The sequence below is a fragment of the Macrobrachium rosenbergii genome, chromosome 50, assembly GCF_040412425.1.
Source record: "Macrobrachium rosenbergii isolate ZJJX-2024 chromosome 50, ASM4041242v1, whole genome shotgun sequence".
Taxonomy (NCBI): Eukaryota; Metazoa; Arthropoda; class Malacostraca; order Decapoda; family Palaemonidae; genus Macrobrachium; species Macrobrachium rosenbergii.
The window spans coordinates 14677040-14698329 of NC_089790.1; positions in this window are offsets into that span (position 1 = coordinate 14677040).

Sequence of the window (21290 nt, forward strand, 5' to 3'; positions counted from 1 at the left end):
CAAAGCATAAAGAAAATATACGATTATTACTCTTTAAAGTTTGAAATAATATAAACACGAAAAACCAATTAGACCCAAAGCCAATGATATTCACTTCCTATTACGTGAACCTTTCAGAGTGGCCGGAATTAACAGTGTATTTCAGTCGCTTCCGTTTTGCATCAACTTGAGGAAGGTACAGTCTCCTGTTTCCATTAGCGAGACTTTTTTTATTATTAATATTAATGGATTCTGTGATAAATGCTACTTCCCCTTTTCGAGTTAAGATAGAGAATTTACTCGATATAGAGATGCAAGATAAACTATAAGCCAGTTATATTTCGAAGCTGCTAACCTCGCGAGGATGATTTCTTTGAAAAATAGTAGAATATCTAACCTGTAAGCAACAAATTATGTAATTAATGAAAGGACATTAGCATTCAAAAGTGGAGGAACTAATACTAAAAGTAAAAGTGGCCTTCACCACTTATGTGACGATTTGGGGCAAATTTTTGTAGAAAAGTTTTGTAATACGGGCGTGTAAAGCTTATTTTCATACGGTAAGCCTCAGGCACGGTGCTAGTACCGCATTTCTCCTTTCTGTTTTTTGACTTACGTGAGTTAGCTGGTAGCGCCAATACCTCTCATTCAAGAACCCTTCGTTCGGTCCCTACGTGAGGTAGAAATCTACCTCAACAACACACGTCTCTGTGTGTTGATTATATCCTTCAACGCCCTCCTTAGTCGTTCATTCGGAGAACATAAAACACATAAAGGCGACTCCCACACTCACTCACTGAAACTCGAGGCTGCCGCCATCTCTTGGGAAATCAGGGAACTAGATTAAGGCTGCTTAAGAACGACGTATCTCGGCTTCCTTCCCACCTGGGAAAAAGCCAAAAGGTATTCTTGTCTGTGATTAAGTGTCTGTCATCTCGTGATTTCTCTATTTCTCTCCTCTACAACGAGTGAGTTCATTTATAAGTGGTTCATTTAATGGGTATTGTTTCATTTTAGAGACTAGATGAAATGATTATCATTAGGTTAAGTATTTACTTCTTGTTAAATGATGCACAACAAGCAATGCCTAGTACTGTTAACCAGAATTGTGAAGTGCTGTTCTCTGTTTCGTGATCATTAATGGTAAATCAAATACGTAAAACCTTAAAGCGTACACAGAATACTCTTTTCGATTCTTTGTTTCTTCAATAAAATCAAGAATAAGCAAAGGAAAGACTCAAAAATATCCCATTCCTGCTGAGGATAAACGTTTGGCAGCCAGCAGTCCCATCACCGTCCAACAATTATGAAAACAAACTCGTTTATTTGACTTTCCCATCTCCATTTCTACTTCCATTTCCGATTCTCACGCGCCCAGATAAATCTGAAAGTCCTCGTTCAAACAAACAGGATGCAAGGACCCCCTGTTCACAGATAATGCCTGAGTTTAGTTCCCATTTCCACGTCGATCCCAGAAGAGCAAAAGCTTATCCTCCGGGTTTTCAAAGTTCACTCCAGTTGGACGTCGGCTGTCATGTTTGTTCAAGCGTTGTAACGGCTCTCCCTCCCTCTCCTTTTGCGGAAGGGGGAGAAGGACTTTGATTCTGATTTTTTCTATGTTCTCTCTTCCCCTCTTGTCCTCTTTCTCTCTCTTTTATCTTCCTGTTTTAATGCCACGAGGTTCGAATTTATCTTTTCGTCTTATGCCTATCTTTACATTAGCTTGGCTAAGATAAAATAATTTACAAAATAGCTAATATAGCTGCCGTAAGCGTAGATCTCCAGAGGCCATTGTGTCAGGTATGATAAAAAATTTTGTAAGCATCTCAACTCTTTTTTTTATTTGTGTCATATGATACCAAACATTTTGTAAACAGTTTTACTTATATTTATAAAGCCCTCTGAAATCTTCCACATATCTGTCAGCTTTTGGCTCAAGTTGAAATTAACATTGTTTGTCATCAAAACATAATTAAAACTTACAAAGGATAATAGATTTGTATCCCTCGTCATAAAATACATAAATTTCAGGATCGTGATAAGGACTCATAACGTTACAAGATGACGGAAGGTAAATATGTACAATTTTGAAAAGCAGATGAATAATTACATGATTCCCATCTCTCATGAAATGTCACGTATTATTGCATATGTTTGCACAGTTGCGAGTTCTTCTTTGCTGACTCCAGTTGTTCACTTGCATAAAAATTTAGCAGGAAAATACAGTTTTAAGCCAAAACAAAAGGTTGATATTACGACAGTCAAAGGAAATATCAAACGCCGCCAAACATGCCACTTACGACTCAACACTGGGTAATCTGTAACTCAAACACTTTGTCATATATTCTTCCTTGCAGACTTAGTGGTTCATTTACATAATGATTTAGCAGGAAAATGCAGTTTTAAACCAAAATAAAAGGTTGATATAAAGACGGCAAATGGCAGTTTCAAACGCTGTCAGACAAACCACTTTCGACCCAACAGTAGATATTCTATAACTCAAACACTTTGTCGTATAATCTTGCATCAGTAATTAACAATAATTACCCTGTGAGTTATAATGATTTATTACCCAATAAACAAACTTATCCAAAACGATTCCAGAATGCTTTTACGCGTATTAATCATATTGACAAAGCCAACAGCGTGCGTTACAAGCGCTGTTTAGACTAGGATACAATCAGTTGCTTTGCGGTAAAGTCAATATTGATTCCGAATTACGCAGCGCAATCAGGCGGAAACTTATCCTTAGCTGTATTTGTTGAGGAGCAATGTTGCAGCGCCCTTGGCAACGTCTGTCTGGCTGTCTGTCTCTCTCTGTCCGTCTGTCTGTCAGGATTAGTGTTGCTTGTTTAGGTAAAGGATATTGTGGGGCTTTGGTATTTGGCGAGAAAACTAATATAATGCTTTATGGACAAGGAGTTGTCGTAGATGTTTTGAATGTTGGGTCTGTTGTACTGTTGTAGATTTCTTAATAACCTTGTTGTATATGTATATATATATATATATATATATATATATATATATATATATATATATATATATATATATATATATATATATATATATATATATATATATATATATATATATATATATATATATATATATATATATATATATATATATATATATATATATATATATATATATATATATATATATATATATATATATATATATATATATATATATATATATATATATATATATATATATATATATATATATATATATATATATATATATGTGTTTATATTATATATATATATATATATATCCTATAAATGACTATTTATATATCAGATGTGTGAAAATTCACTTATCACTAAATGTTGTCATCAGATAAAAGAAAATTCACTTATCACTCTGTTGTCTTCAGACGTGGGCAGCTTTGGCTCAGTAGATTTTTTAATAGAAGGCCTTACGAATAAATCGACATTTGAAATTATATTGAATTATGAAATAATTTACATTGCAGTTAAGGATGAAATACAGGTAATGAGTAAAAGAGTCGTATATTTTGTCGATGTTGTGGTTAAGAGCAATGAAAATATTGTCATGTGTTTAAAGTTTAAGGTAGGTGACGTCATCTGTACTGAATCTGATTTCGAAAAGTTATGATAATTTAAACACAGAAAATATTATTATATAAATTTCTAGGCAGGTGACGCCATCTGTACTGAGTCTGATTTCGAAAAGTTATGATAATTTAAACACAAAAAATTATTATATAAATTTCTAGGCAGGTGACGCCATCTGTACTGAATCTGATTTCGAAAAGTTATGATAATTTAAACACAGAAAATATTTTCTTATAAATTTCCAATTTATCTAACTTTTTTGTATAGAGTCAGTCATCTTCCCCACGTCAAAGAAGAATCTTGAAATCTCTCCCAGTATTGAGAAACCGGATAATTCCATTTCTCTCATCAGTATCTCAAAGAGAACCAACTGAATAATTTCATTAGGAACCTAACTCAATTCCCCCGGCCTCTCCCCCCGTCACTCTGGAAACGAAAACAGCTCTGTCTCTGCTGAGGTTAACAAGTCGAGGCAAGGAAAACACACTGGATAAAAGACAAAAACTGAGATTCCTGCCAATTACTGGGGTCTAGGTAAACCAGGACAGAGTCAAAACATGTTTTGGCCCAGGTGGAAACTTCATCGAATTGGTTCTGGCAAGAAAAAACAAAGAATAAGACTATGGACCAATTAAGCATCTCGCCGTCGACCCAACCACCGAAAATAGAACAAAAAAAAAAAGAACAAAATGAATAAATAAGATTCCTCAGGTAGTGGGGAAACAATTCGTTCGCAAAGACAGTGGTTGTATGGGCAATTATCTGTTTCTCCAATTAGGCCATTTTTCTTCACAGTTACAGTACCTTCTAATCCCAATCTGTTTATGGTTAGTTTTTACTAATTACCTTTTTACCTTTTTTTTATATATCCACCCCTGACAAGGCCAACTTTAAGTGACATTATCCAACTTAATTACTCTCTCTCTCTCTCTCTCTCTCTCTCTCTCTCTCTCTCTCTCTCTCTCTCTCTCTCTCTCTCTCTCTCTCTCTCTCTCACAGGTTATGCAGTAAATGATTAAAGATAAATTTTAAAGTAGAATAGATTTTAATAAATCAAAATAATGAGAAGAACTGATAACAATAAGCAAGAAAGAAATTATATTAACACAAGGTGATAATCCTTATTCAGTCTGTAAATTTAACAAGTGTGTATTTCTAGGTAGGCTATTATTACAGAAAGCCTCTAAATCAGATGTCAGTCTATAAGCTAAATAGAATTATTATATGAGGACAGTCAAATGAGCATCTAGTTAATATAGTTAAATTATATAATCCTTTGGAAGTAAACTTCTAATAGTGTTTGCAAGTGCATTCACTTATTACTGCCAGATACGTGGCAGATACAAGCCCTAACAGATATCAATATTAAGAAGGTGAATTAATCAATTATCAAACCCAATATGGAAAAAAAACTACCATTCATCCACAATGAAAAAAAGGAAAAACTCATTTCAGGTCTTATCAAGATCTCGAAATAACTCTCCATAAGGGCTTCCATCTCAAGAATTCGAAACTGATTAAGATTCCCAAACAAGGTCTCCTCCTTTTTATTCGAGAACAGAATTCAATTACTCCTAAGAGTGAAATGGCCTGATTGGTAAAGATAAAAGAGAGAGAGAGAGAAAAAAAGAGGATGATAGGAGATGAATGAATGGAAGATTGGAACCGCATTTTCATTACTGAGCAACAGATTGGATTAGCCACTAAACAAATATGATTTGATTGGAGGGTTGGTTGTTCAAGATGGCGGCTTGGGGGAGGGGAGGGACGTCTTGTAATGACTTGGATGAACGAGGCAAACATTTCTATTATAATTATTCTCTATGATTCAGTTTACGTAATCTATTACCAATAATACGACTAAGGCTTGAAAAGGAAGAGACTATTCTATCTCAGCCAAAACTTACACATTTTTGTTGAGTACAGATATATTTTTATAATATCAAGGACTTAAGAGAAATAGGTTACTATTCTGTAGACAAGTTCTCAAAATCTCTTTCCTTCTCTATACATCCAGCCTCATCAATGTCTCTATATCTCCTCTCAGTCAATTCTTCCCTCTATCTGTCATAAGCTTTCTCCAGGGCCACGTACGTCACAAACAGCTTTCTCTATGCTTTCAAACTTTCCAAATACCTGTCGTCACAAAAACTTGATATACCAGCTTTCCCCTGTGTCTAAACCCAAGATCATTTTTTCCTAATCAGTCTCGCTTCTGTGCTACCAAATTCTAAATTCTTCATTTGCACAAAAAAAATTCAGAAACTCTCTCTCTCTCTCTCTCTCTCTCTCTCTCTCTCTCTCTCTCTCTCTCTCTCTCTCTCTCTCTCTCTCTCTCTCTCTCTCTCGCTTCTCTGCTACCAAATTCTAAATTCTAAATTTTTCATCTGCGCAAAAAAAAAAAGTTCTCTCTCTCTCTCTCTCTCTCTCTCTCTCTCTCTCTCTCTCTCTCTCTCAATCTGATGAAGGGCAGTCAGTTGAAAATTTTCACACCACGAATCCTACATGAATAGAGAGAAGGAGAGAGAGATTTAAACATCAAGTAACAACAATAACAATTATCATTATCATTATAATACTGATCACCATCATCACACGCAACTGACTAAAATGATTATTTCATTAATTAGAACAGATTATTGTACTTAATCTATTTTGTGCATAAAATTTTCAAGGGGGATTCGCCAAATGAAATTTAATGTGATGATTTGAGCTTTCAATTTCCATCAGACACATCATTGTGTTTTTGGTCGGTCACGTTATTTGGAACCTAAATATATTTTTTAATGCACTATGAAGTGGTATTTGTTTATTTTTTACGTATCTGTCTATCTCTCTCTTATCTATCAATCTATGTATCTATCTATCTATCTGCTTATTTATCTGTCTATCTAGTTATTTATTTATCTGTCTATCTATTTATTTATCTATCAATCTAGTTATTTATTTATCTCTTTATTTATCTGGATAAAACAATCAACCGAGCACTATCAACAAAGCCTCTTACGCTGGGTACATTTATGAATGAATCTTCACCTATGAAGTACTGTTTATTTATTTATCTATCTGTCTCTTTATTTATTTATTTATTTATTTATTTATTTATTTATTTATTTGTTTGTTTATCCATCTATCTATTTATTTATGTGGATAAAAAGTCACCAGAACCCTTTATCAGCAAAACATCTTACGCTGAGCACTTTCGTGAACGAATCTTCAAGCAGATACTACGGCAATATTTACACGACACAACCTCTTACTATGCGTAATTCTATAAATGAATCTTCAAACACTTACTAGGACATTTACAGACATGCAACCGGGTCCTGATAGAGTAACTTCAACCAAGGCCCCGTCTTTCCTGGGACAGGCCTCGCCCACAAATAAAAAGTCAGGAACCGCCAGGAAAAAGGATCATTTGCATAATCCGCGAGAGTAATGGTGTCATTAAGAGACTAACGGCTTGGAAATTAATCATTTTCATTAATCATTTTTATTGTTTTGTGACGGTGTGCTTCGTTTATGCTGTATTTTGGGCTGCCATATTTACATAACAATGGGGATTTTAAAGGGCTTTTTACCACATCTGAATGCCTGATATATGGACAGTTTTAAACAATAACTAGGATGGGAAAGTGAGAGCTTTATCATCAATGAAACTAAATGGTCGTTTTATGCATTTCTGCTCCGTTGAATTAAACAACTATATTGTTTATTCATCATGTATTCGTTTATCTAATTTATCTATTTTGTCTCCTTATTAATTTACGTGTGTAATTGCTTGTGTATATAATTATTTTGGTGTAGATTTGCTTATTGTAATTCAGTTTTTTACATATATTTCATCGGAAATTTCAGATTTATTCGGAGTGGTAACATGTCTGCTCCCGCCAACTCCCATCATGCCCCACCAGTCATTATGTCTGTTGAAAGAACTATCAATATCAAAACTCATTTCCCTCCATTAATTTTATTTTCCCATTATTTTCGCCACGTAAAAAAAATTCGTTACTTACTACTTTTGTGATTCCCACATTTCCCCATTTCCAAATTCAAATTAACTAACACGGATTAAAATAATCATTTTTACAGGGATTAGCGTCAAGCACCCCGCCAGTCCTTTACGCTCTCGTTAGCGGAACTTCCTGAAATCGAGCTATAAACTTTGTCAATTCAAACTGTGACGAGTGACTGGAAAAATCCCTAATTATCCCTTTTTTTAACTGCTGCTGCTGTGCTACTACCGTTCCTGCTACCGCTACTAGACCAGTCACTTAGTTCATTATCAAATTATCATCGCCACAATGTAGTCATTTTTAGTTTTCTGTAAAAGAAAACTATTGAGATGGCTCTGTCTGTCCGCCGCACTTTTTCTGTCCGCCCTCTAATCTTAAAAACTACTGAGACTACAGGGCTGCAAATTGTTATGTCGACCATCCACCCTCCAATCGTCAAACATACCAAATTGCAGCCCTCTAGCATCAGTAGTTTTTATTGTATTTAAGGTTAAAGTTAGCCATGATCGTGCGTCTGACACCGCAACAACACAGGCCACGATCGGGCCGTGGCTGAAAGTTTCATGGGCCGCGGCCGAAAGTTTCATACAGCATGATATGCTGTACAGAAAACTCGAATGCGCCGAAGTTTGAACAGAGATCACTAACAAAGGACAACTTACTGTTCAAACGCTTCTAAGCGGCTTAGCTCCTCATTTAGACATTTCTCTGATCTCGTAACTGAGTCATCTCTTTAAGTGATCTCTATAATCCAAACACTATCTCTTTGACGATTGAATTGCTCTCAGAGATTCAATTATTAACAAATCATTTATGAGAGAATATAGAATGATTATTCACCCTTTATAGTAGTGAGATGAATAGCTTGTGACTTGTCCATATATTTACATGTTTGTATATAACTGGTTATAATAAGTTACGGGAAGAATAAGTTTTATGGCTGACTATAATGAATTACTGTGAGAAATAGATTCTATAAATGGTTATAATGAATTACTTGGAGAAATAGATTTACTGGGAGAAATATATTTCCATAACTGATTATATGAGTCACTGGGAGAAATAGATTCTATAACTAATGGTATTGAATTACTGGGAGAAATAGATTCTGTAACTAATTATAATTAATTACTGGGAGAAATAGATTCCAGAACAGGAAACCAATGCATTACACATAAAACATTTGTGAAAAGCAGATTAATAGTTACTGTTTTGAAAAAACACAGACAGTATATAAGAGAAACATTTCAGATAACTTTATTTGAAACGTTTTAATTGTTATTTATGCCTACGTTATTCCATGCAGGTGCTTTTATATTTATTTATAAATACGTTCTCGTAGGAAATCACAAAACACAGAGAGGAGAGACTGCAAGAAAAACCAAATCATAACAGACGCTAGACATCTACTCAGAAAGAGGATCACGAAACCAACTGCATTTCTGCTTGCAGTGATCAACCGCTTTCATCAATCGCGTTTGATTGCTTGCTATCAAACACGCACACGCCCATACGTTAAAAAAAGAAGCCTGTCAGTTTCAATAATGGAAAATATTAATGGGGGAATCCATCACATTCATTGTTTTTGCCAACTTCGTGAACAAGTTTCGAAGTGCTGGATTTGAGTCGAGGGATAAAAATGCTGATGGATCAGTTATCGGGTGAAATATGACCCTTTGAAATGGAATTATATATATATATACAGGAATATATATATATATATATATATATATATATATATATATATATATATATATATATATATATATATATATATATATATATATATATATATATATATTTTTGCCCCCTGTTGATTTATAATTCACGGAGGCGTCTGCTTTTGTTAGAGAGAGAGAGAGAGAGTACTAACACTTTAAGTTACTGAGGACCAATAGGTTACTGATTGTGGTAACAATATATATATATATATATATATATATATATATATATATATATATATATATATATATAGAGAGAGAGAGAGAGAGAGAGAGAGAGAGAGAGAGAGAGAGAGAGAGAGAGAGAGAGAGAGAGAGAATTTTACATTTGTTCCTCTTTTAGATTCAAGGCTTTGTAGTGACAAGCGCGTCTCAAAAGTGTAAGAAAATCGAAGAATTGATAGGCTATTGTAGCTATTACAAACACACATCTGTATATTTTTAAGTATGTATGTATAGCCATAGTGCATGTGTGTGTGTTAGTTTGTTTATCTGTGATAGCATGTGTATATATGCGTAGGTGTTTGTGTGTGTGTGTGTGTGTGCATAAAGGTAAAATAGCATGTCTCATATAAAAATTCCGGTTAATTTATACAAGAACTCTCATAAAGCTATACTTCTCCGCAGTTATCTTTACAAATCATAACATATATATTCATTAAAACAGATACATGATCTAGATCTGTGGTCCTCAACTAGAGGGGAATTTCAGAGTTTCAGGGGGAATTGTGGCTACAGATTGGCAGGTTCAAACTGGCTCTAAGACCACACTAAACGCACTTCGCATCGGTCCGCACTACTGACAGGCCACGCTGGGGTTTCTGTCCGTTAGCTTGTGTGTTTGTGTTAGTATTTTGTTGCATATTTTTTGGAATGCACCTTTTGAGGCAGACAATTTTGGAAAGGGGGCGGGGAATGACATTGTGACATATGGTGAAAGGGTGCTTGGGCCAAATAATGTTGAGAACTAATATGAACATACTGAGAAGCAAAAGATATTCACTGATTATTGAATATTCATTCACATAACTTGTCCTTTACTTATTTCAAGGGAAAGAGGGTTTAGAAATTAATGTTATCAATTGTGTTAGGGAGTTTGGCCTTCCTAGACTTATAATTAGTTCCTGTAAGATAGTATATCCTAAATCCTTATTATGTGCGCACATTACTTTTCATAATTTATTAGCTCTTGTTAATATAGTCTAAGTTTTGACACTGATTGTATCCCAGAATCCTAATGTAATATCTTGCATGAAATTATATTTACTTGAAAATATAAATCTTAGAATAATTGCTTACATTAAGTGAAACCATTTAAAATAATTGCTTACATTGAGTGAAATTATTTAAAATAATTGCTTACATTGAGTGAAATTATTTAAAATAATTCCTTACATTGACTGAAATTGTTTTTACACTTTACATAGATATCATCTGCATAACAGAGAGAGAGAGTATAATCAAAAATAGCAATTCTGTCCTTTGACACGAATTAGAAATATAACAGAGAGAAAGAGAGAGAGAGAGAGATTTAATTAACAAATGCCAGCCCAGGCCACCACTGACATTCCAGGCGAGATCCTCGTTAGGCTCTTCCTGAAACTGGAACTGAAATGTCACTTGAACGTTTATGATACTGCGATAAGCTCGTAACGTTATAATAAAACAGGGAAGGCTTTGTGACCTAATTGTAGGAAATTTTTTCTCTCTCTCTCTCTCTCTCTCTCTCTCTCTCTCTCTCTCTCTCTCTCTCTCTCTCTCAACAGTAAACGCCTCCGTTATATATCTTGTTCCAGTCAAAGGGTAGAATTGTTATTTTTGGTTATTTTTGGTTATTCTCTCTCTCTCTCTCTCTCTCTCTCTCTCTCTCTCTCTCTCTCTCTCTCTCTCTCTCTCTCTGTTCTTGACCTCCAGTTAGATTCAAGTCTCAGGTTATAAACAGTAAAAAATTATTTTGCATTTCAAAACGTTTGAACTTTTAAATATCTTATCATAAACGTTTGTTTAAATATATAACAAAGCGTAGTGCTGATAAGTCTCTGAAGCAATTAATTACAAAATCATTCTCTAGGATTAATACTAGATTAATATAACCCTTGAAAAAATACATATCCTAGAGAATAGACTGATGTTATCATTATAATTCATTCCACGTAGCTTCTTTTACTCTTATGTACTTCCTACTTCTAATATTCCTCTAAATCTTCTCTGGCAGTTTCAATCTGCAATACACATTTCTTTCCATACAATTTCCTTTGCAGATTTCCTCCACGCTAACTGCTTTACCGTCACCACAGAAGAACTAATAATTGGTAATACAACTTTTATCTGAAAGCAATTCCGGGTGGTATCGATCTGTTAGTGGACCACTCAAAAATGTTTGTTTGAAATCCTGAAACTCTGAAATGGTTAGACATTTTTGCCGTTCGTCTCTCTCTCTCTCTCTCTCTCTCTCTCTCTCTCTCTCTCTCTTTCTTTTTAATAGTTTTTCTCTCCATTTATAGTTTTATGGCTATGATTATATATGTTATATATATATGATTATATATATATATATATATATATATATATATATATATATATAGAGAGAGAGAGAGAGAGAGAGAGAGAGAGAGAGAGAGAGAGAGAGAGAGAGAGAGAGGTGTATACATTTCTGACTCACCTTTCAATTGAAAGGAAATGGCGCTATCTATTGACCCACACTAATCATATAAGTACCCTTGCCTCTCAGTTGCAAGACGTGGGTTCGAATTCGACGCGATTCAGAAATGCGTTATTACCTGAGTATTTTGAATGATGTTGAAATACATTAATGGCACTTTGCTTAATTAAAAAAAATTACTCCAGTTTCACGATCTAACAAAAAGTGTTGTAACTGTATTCTGTAAATCAAAATGCAATGACCCCTCAGACCTATAAACTTGTAAATTTGTTTTATAAAGAACCTTGAATGAGTTTTGAACAGAAAACAGGTACACATACTCAGTAAATTTCGTACGTAAGAGATCTTTGAATACTTGTATACCATTCCTTAGTTTCAGCTTTTTTCTCGAAATTATTGTTCATTTATGGCCCTTTTGAAGAGAAGTTGGCGTTTTTTCTGAAAATGTTGTGCATCAAAGAGAGTATATGCTACTTTTTAATATGTACGAAAATATTTGAATATCTCATTTTTAGCCCGAAATACTTTTGGTGTAACAATATGACTTAAGAAAAATAAACAATTTATCCGATATTTATTGTTGTAGGTCTACAAGAGGTTATACCAAAATAACTGCCCAAAGATAATAATGTCTTAACTGGCTACACCAGTCACGTTTTCAACAACGAGTCACCTAACCTTCTGTAATATAACGTATCTGGCAAAAAAAATTGAAAATTGTTAACATCCTTATAATTAAATGAGAAAAAATGAAAAACAAAAATGTTGCAAGGTATCCCACGAATATTATAATATTCTTTATTAATGATATTCCACATTAAAAACTGCTTTTAGGCTTCAAACCACTAATCCTCTGTTTCAATATGGAGAGGAATTTGATATTAATATCTTCTGCGTGTGCAGATTTAACGGGATATACGAACTTGATTAAATAATCAACCAGACTCCAGTATCTGCGGCATTCCATATCAGCACAGAGAGTCTGGTTTTAAATGTCAGAGTTATAAAAGCACTGAAAGGCAGTTTGTTAATAAAAAGAATATCTAATATATTAGTATATTATTCCCAATGAAATTACATTGTAATGCAAAAGTAAAAACTAAATTGCAGGCAATAATAATGAATTTCATTTGTAATTAGTAATGCGTAAGGTATGCTTATAATTCAGTGGCCGAATAACATGATAAACTTTGTCTTACAAAACTGAAAGAATATTGATGACAAAGTCTGGACGTGTGGCGTTTTTCTGTAATGGCAGTGAAGGGTAATCAGTCACCGTTTGGTCAAAGACCTCTGGTATTCGACAACGTCACCTTTGCTTCCATAGTTACTAAATCTAAAGTGATCTAAAGGACGTTAACAATGAAAACACATGAGAACACATATGTAAAATAGGTTGCCACCTACCCTTTATTAACTGGGAAAATACTTAAATGTTTATATACAAAATATTGTAAGATAATGTTCCTGGGACCTCTGCATCATCTTTAGTTTAAACTATGTTGTTAAACTGACATATATAAAATATGTTGCCACATAACCTTTATTAACTCGGAAAATACTTAAATGTTTATATACAAAATATTGTAAGATAATGTTCCCGGGACCCCTGCCTCATCTTTAGTATAAACTATGTTGTTAAACTAATCTTTTATAATAGTTTGAAAAACTAAACATGGTTACCCTTTGTGCAAGGAGGAATAGCGCGAGAGAGATGGGTTTAGTTAGAGAGGATTCGCGGGGGAAACGCTGCCAGAACAGGCAGCCCCCATAGTTCTGCCTTTTTCATAATAAACAACAAAATGGATTTGATGCGTCTCATTTGATATTCCACCGTCACGACACATTCATTGTACTTTCGGGGCGTCATTGTAACTTACTTATACAAGAAAGAAATATAATAATTAGATTGATAACAACAACAAGAGACTAAAGAATCATGAATAAAAAGCTTTAGATAATAATGATAGACACGAGAGAGAGAGAGAGTAGGAGGGTTCACAAGAGAGAGAGAGAGAACTGACATGCTTCCTTTTACTTTGAAAATCGAAAAAAAATTATAAAGTCATGGAAAAGGTGTTAAAGGTGGTCATATTTTCATTTATGTTTCATTCATATATATTATTGTACTAAGCATATAAGTAAGTCATATCATCATGTCTATTATTATTTTTACAGTATTTTTATAAAGATAAATTGGTACAAAGCTTACGTATAAAGATATAAGATTATTTCATTAGTTATACCTTAAAAATAGCAAGGACTTCCGTTTTCTAATTTTTTACACACACGCACACACACACAAACACTCACATACACAAACTCGCGCTCACCCGCTCCTAGTGAAAGCTTACACCAATTACAATGAATTTTATGGACCAAATATTTGGCATCTTTATCCACTAAAACGCACAAACGTATATTTTCTTTCAAAATCCAATCTCCCATCACTAAAAACAGCCTACGTGCACCAACGCAAGCACAAAGGCACACACACACACACACACACACACACCTTACGGTCGAATAATCAGAGGGAAATTAGAAGTGACTCGTAAGTTTTTTTTCCCCTCTGTCCTTTATTCGGTTTTAATTCCCACAAGGGAGGAGGAGCTTTCTTGCATAACTCCGGCGAAAGTTTTCTCATTACACGAAAACGAAAGGATAATAGTAATTGGAGAGAGAGAGAGAGAGAGAGAGAGAGAGAGAGAGAGAGAGAGAGAGAGAGAGAGAGAATGGCTTCCTAGATGTCATCAGAGTAACTTTGATTCTGATTTTTCATGTTTTATGTAACCAGTATTTTTTTTTTTTTTTTTGCTGATATTATCAAGTTGATTTTTTGTATATATCATATCTCCAATAGTGGTTCTATATTTGATCTCTCTCTCTCTCTCTCTCTCTCTCTCTCTCTCTCTCTCTCTCTCTCTCTCTCTCTCTCTCATCTTCTCATCTTGACATCAGTTTACCCTCATAACCTTACCCATGCTAATATTCATGTCCTACATCTTCCTATTTAAAATACTTCCAAGTTCTTTCGACAGTCTCTGCACTTCACTACACTATCACCAACAAGTAAATCATCATTAGGTAATGTCAGCCTTTTAATATAGCCTGCTCCTAAAATCCTAATATCCTATATCTCCTGGTCTTCCATTTGAAGTTTTCCCTTTAATTCCCATATCCTTCACATAAAAAAACACTTGATCCACACACCCTCTTCCATATATATAACTCACACAGCTCTTCCCCTAGTAACCCATTCTATCTGTCACTCCAAATATGATAAGACTAAATAACATTACTAAGTATAATTCTGACTTACAGTTCTGTCACTATGACCGTATGGACAGCAAAGGAACAATAATGATAATTATTCCCCTCTGCCATTCCTTATGCAGACAAAATGCATAAGAGAAAGCTATTGAAAGTGAAAAATAATCATATTAATGATAATGGTTCTTTGACAAAGGCTGTATAATATTATTGTCAGTTACTTGAGACGTTTGCTGGAAGGAGTAAGCCAATAACAGTGTTGCGATACTGAAAAATAAAACTGAAATCAAAGGAATATTGATATTGCTAAGGATCATTACCCATAATACTGTTCTAGTGGCCACTTTGAAGCATTAGCGAAATGTGTTCCACGTTGAAAAAAATTTATAGTCGACCCGGAAGTAGAGCAATAAGTGGTTTAATTCACAGGAGAGAGAGGGAGAGAGAAAGAGAAAGAGAGATAGAGAGAGAGAGAGAGAGAGAGAGAGAATATTCTCGTGCAACTTCAAATCGTGGTTTTACATTGATGATGATAAATGTTTCATCTGTCCGTATCAAACTTTAATTAAAAAACCAAATGTAGAATATATTCCGATTTTGACCTAAAATCTTGAGTTTAAGTAATGTATATGTATATATATATATATATATATATATATATATATATATATATATATATATATATATATATATATATATATATATATGTATGTGTGTGTGTGTGTGTGTATGTATGTATGTATGTATGTATATATATATATATATATATATATATATATATATATATATATATATATATATATATATATATATATATATAGCTAACCAAATAGCATGAAGTATATCCATAAGAATTATTTTAATTACTTCAAATTATAATTGAAATAATTATAACAGCCTTTGCTCATTTCACTACACAAGAAATCTGTATATTTTTCTGCTATTCTTAAAGGAGAAACTTTCTCGGAGAAGCGTTTCCTCTCTCTCTCTCTCTCTCTCTCTCTCTCTCTCTCTCTCTCTCTCTCTCTCTCTCTCATGAAATATATATATATATATATATATATATATATATATATATATATATATATATATATATATAGAGAGAGAGAGAGAGAGAGAGAGAGAGAGATATAGAGAGAGAGAGAGAGAGATGATGGCTCAGTCGGTTACAGCAGCAGCTTCGGACTTCGTAGAGGTCCGTGGCGCGAGTTCAAACCCGCAGCCGACTGATCAGAGAGGCAGACACTTTGCTATCCGTGTAGACATCCCGGGATTATATATGTAATCAACGGATAGGTTTGCTTAAAAAGCAAATGGATGTTACAGACTAAATACACACACAAAACAAGGCCACTACAACACCTTCTAAAAACATAACAAACATCTCGAACTCTCGCCATACCCGCGCAATAACTTCTCGCTGCTGGGAAGAAAGGGCGTTGGGTCGGGTATGATACATGAAACATACGTACCGGGGTCTAAGCGATGTCAGGCAGGGCAGCCGATCGAGACCACAGGTCTACCCCAAAGCCAAATCAAAAAGTCCTTCAAAAGAAGGCATCGTGCTTACCCCATACAAAAATGGGAATAAAAGCACGTTAAAAAAGAAGAAGAAGAAGAATATATATATATATATATATATATATATATATATATATATATATATATATATATATATATTTATATATTTATATATATATATATATATATATATATATATATATATATATATATATATATATATATATATATATATATTTATAGAAAGAAACCTTATAGGAGCATTTTATTTGTGAAAGAAACCTTCTTGGAGGAGCATTTTACTCTGAATAGACATTACTTCTCTCTCTCTCTCTCTCTCTCTCTCTCTCTCTCTCTCTCTCTCTCGATGTAAAGAGCCCGGCTACCATTTTTCGTGCAGCGAATCCATATTTCTGCCCAAAGTGCTTTTCCATCGGGGTTTTACGACCAAGAGGAGCACAGCAGTTCTATTGTATCGTAAACCTTTTATTTTGCTCAGGCAAGAGCTGACACAAAGCATTTTCAAAAGGATTCTTCGTCCCCGTGCTCGGAAAAGTAGCCCATTCTAGAATTGGGCGTTCCTTTTTTCTGCAAATTGCGACGTTGCAAAATAGTTTTTTTTTTTTTTGTTGATTTCCTCCATTTGATATTTTTTTGAATGGAATTGATATATCTGTCATTGGGCTGAAGTTTACAGTCAGGTAAATTTAGAAAAATAATGTAATGTATATTATTAAAAAACCATGAGTTTTTTGCAAATTGCAATGTTGCAAAAATAGTTTTTTGGATGAATTGCCTGCATTAAATGTTTTTGAATGGAATTAATAGATTCTACCATTGGGCAGAAGTTTATGTTAAGGTGAATTTATAAAAATAATGTAATTACATCATTACTTAAAAACAATAGGTTTTGCAAATTGTGACGTGCCAGAAATAGGTTTTTTTATTGAATTTCCTGCATTAAATATTTTTTAAATGAAACTGACAGATTCTGTCATTAGGCAGACTTTTATAATCAGGTAAATTTAGAAAAAAAATGTAACTTATAGTATTCAAATACCAGATTTTCCCGTATTCGTTTTGGTGTGATGAAGGTATTTAAGCTTCTAGAAGAGATATTTTATGAAAGATTTTTAATTTCGGCCCATATATTTGTCAAAAAAGTTTTTAGCAAAAAAAAGTGCTGAAAAACAAGCAAATTCATGAATGAAATGCGTCATTACAATTTTGAAGAAAACTTTGCAATAAGTTTTTGATGAGTTAAACATAACCAGTGATTAATTTCTGCTGGTCAAGGAAAATTGTCTGTAAGTTAAAGTCAGGATTAGCTGCTGATGATCAGAGTTCCTTGGAAATATGTCAGCGTCAGGAAAACAGAAATTGAAACAAATGACGCCATAATCAGGTAGAATTCACCCACCAGATCTGAGTGGAATTACTTCAGATTGAAGACACGACCGAGTACAACTGTTTAGTGTAAAATTAAGCTTGAGCAAGTCAGTGCAACCTGTAGAATTCGGCCCTCTTTCAGATCATAGACAAAATACCGCTAAATGTCCACAACTTACCAACTGACATATCCATCATTATTATTCGTGAAGGTTTCAAATTTATACAGTTCTCATCCCTTTGTGTGTTTGTAGTTATAATGAAACGTTTCTTTAGAAATGTAGCATTTCCGATAATCCAAGATTACTTTATTTCCCATGTGAAACGAATTTAGATGTCATTGTGTTTACTTTTAAATTTTGTTTCTCCCTTGCAATGTCGTCTGCATCCGAATAAATACGAAATATTTCTGTTTTTATTTTAAGTAAAATCTATTACCATTTTCGCTTTCAACTTAGGAATATTTATTTTCATTCATTCTAAAGTGATTTTTCACCTATACCATGGTTTTAAATGCTATTTTGTGTTCTGTTCTTCAAACTTTGTCGATTTTGGAAATTCGTCTGTTGTTTGTTTGTACCAAATGCTCATGGCAAAATACCCTTGAGTTGACTTACTTTTAAGTAAAATATGAATTTATTTGTCCCACTGTGTGCCAAATATTAATAAAATTATGTTATATCATTATTGATTTTATAGTTTCAATTTAAGATCGTATTTAAAGATGTTAAAAGTTATGTAATATAATATTTTGAAAGTAGAGATGTTGCATATTAGTGTTATTATTTTGATTTATTTAGGCTTTCACATAGCACCAACTAAGTATATTTTGGTTTCAAACAAATATCAATTGATTTACCATTCATAATTTACAAAAATGTTTCTATAATGTCGTAGATTTTACGTAAAATCGAAGGGAATAACGTCCCCGTGAACTAATAAAAGTTGCCAGTTACTGTTTATGCTAGTTTTTAGTTTAGTTACTTCAGTTGTCTATAGATGTCGTTAGCAAAATGTCCAAAAATAAAAACAAGCTCAAACTAACTTCATTAGATTGAATAACCAGCATATTGCGCAGTAAGTATGAGTTCATTTTATAATAAAATAAATTCAATCATTTTAAAGTATTAATATCATTATTATATCTAAATTTGTAACGATTTCCGATATTGTTGCATTTTATTTTTAGTCTCGTCTCTCGTTCATAAGTTCGTCTGCTTCGACTGAACAGAAGATTTCGATTATTTCAAAAAAAAATTTATCCTTTTTAGTGTTGAATATGGGTTATTATATTTTATTATGATATAATTTAAGGTCATTGTGTGGTATAATTGACGATCAATTGAAACCTCTTGTAATATTGGAAAAGCCGTCTTACTATGTGTTATATCAGACTGATTTGTCAAGCAACTTTAAGATTTTCCATTTTTTCAAGTAATAAAACAAATTTTTAGTACAAATAGTATCGGTGGGGTATAGGTATTATTTTATATTTTAAATTATTTTATAAACAATAATTTTTAATATTCGCATTTTAAAGAGTATACCATAGTTATTTCTTGAGTTATCTCTCTAACAGAGAAGTTGTTGTTTTATATTAGATTTATTTAGGCAATTATCGTAAGAGTATGAACTACGCTTCAACTGCAAAGAAATAAGCATTTAATTTATTATTTACTTCTCGTATTATTTTGATAAAATACGGTACATCTTTTGTAAAATCGAGAGGAATGTAAGTTGTAAACAAACAAGTTATCAGTTATGACTTTTTTCTTATGGTCGCTAAAAGTGTCAATAGACGTCTTTTGTTGTACCTTTCCGAGGTGAAAAGGACCTTAATAGAATACGAAAATAATATGAAACCATTAAGTAGATTTGGTTATTGATGTATTTGACTTATAAATATGAAGTTATAGAGTAATATTTTTTTATCTAGATAGTCGATATATTTATTTTATTGAATCCATTTTCCTTTTTTAAATATGGCGGCGGCATTTTCTTTCGGTTTTCTTTCCATTTTAGAAGTTTGTCTGCTGCCGTCAAACGGAGAATAAAAATCCCCGAAAATTAAATTTTACGTGAAATTCGGCCATTTTATCACTGAATATATAGTAATATCTATTTTTATTTTATTAGATATCACTGTATTTTTATTTAAAGGGTTGTTATTATATTATGTTGACATATCTGCCGGCCGTAATGAAGGCTGTCGGGACAAAAACCTTCTAAAATTAAGTTTTCTGCGAAATTCAGCCTTTATTAGCTCTGGAAATATATGAAATGTTTATTTATATTTATTATAATGTCACGGTATTATCAGTTTACCGATTATTTTGTTATACTATATTAATATCCCTTCCGTCCATAACGAAACCCATCTAGACATTATTGGAACACTAGGGTCCCCTTGAACTTGTGTCTACCTCGAAAAACCGTTATCTTTATTATGTGCCGTATATCATCGATTCGCGACCAATTTTTCTTCGTTTACTGAATGCAAGCGTCATTTAGACCGTAATGTTATTTTATTTTGTATAAAATTAACCCTAAAAGGTATTTTATGTGCAAAACTACTAAATACTGTGGACAGGTAAGGGTTATGTACATTGATGTTCAGTAGGCTAATTTGTACATTGATGTTTAGTAGGCTAATTCTTACTAAGGCGTTTAGTGTTAGGTCTAGTCATACCCCTGTAACTAGGTAAGCAGTCCATTGAGAATATTAGTTTGTTTATCAAATCACAAATATTAACAGTCTGGGTACATTTTTAATCCGTTTGCCTATTGAAATGCCTTCAAGGGGGATGTAGGCAAGGTAATACATTTTTTTTTCCAGAAGGCCGGTTTCATATCAAATACAAGAGCTATATATGTTTTTCCGAGCCATTATGTCTTAATTTATGCATTTCACCCGGCATTTTTGTTGCAGTTTACGCAATTTTGTGTTTCTGTATCACCCCGTAGTGTGAACAACAATTAAGCTTTTGGGGAACTTGAAGCTATTGGAAAACCTGCCCTTTTTTTATTTCTAGAGGAAAACAAAACTCAGAACTTGAATTTTTTAATGTATAGTATAAACTGCCATTTAAACCCTGAAAAACCATAGCGTAGCCTAGCCTAAATCAGTATCGGTCTTAAAACATGT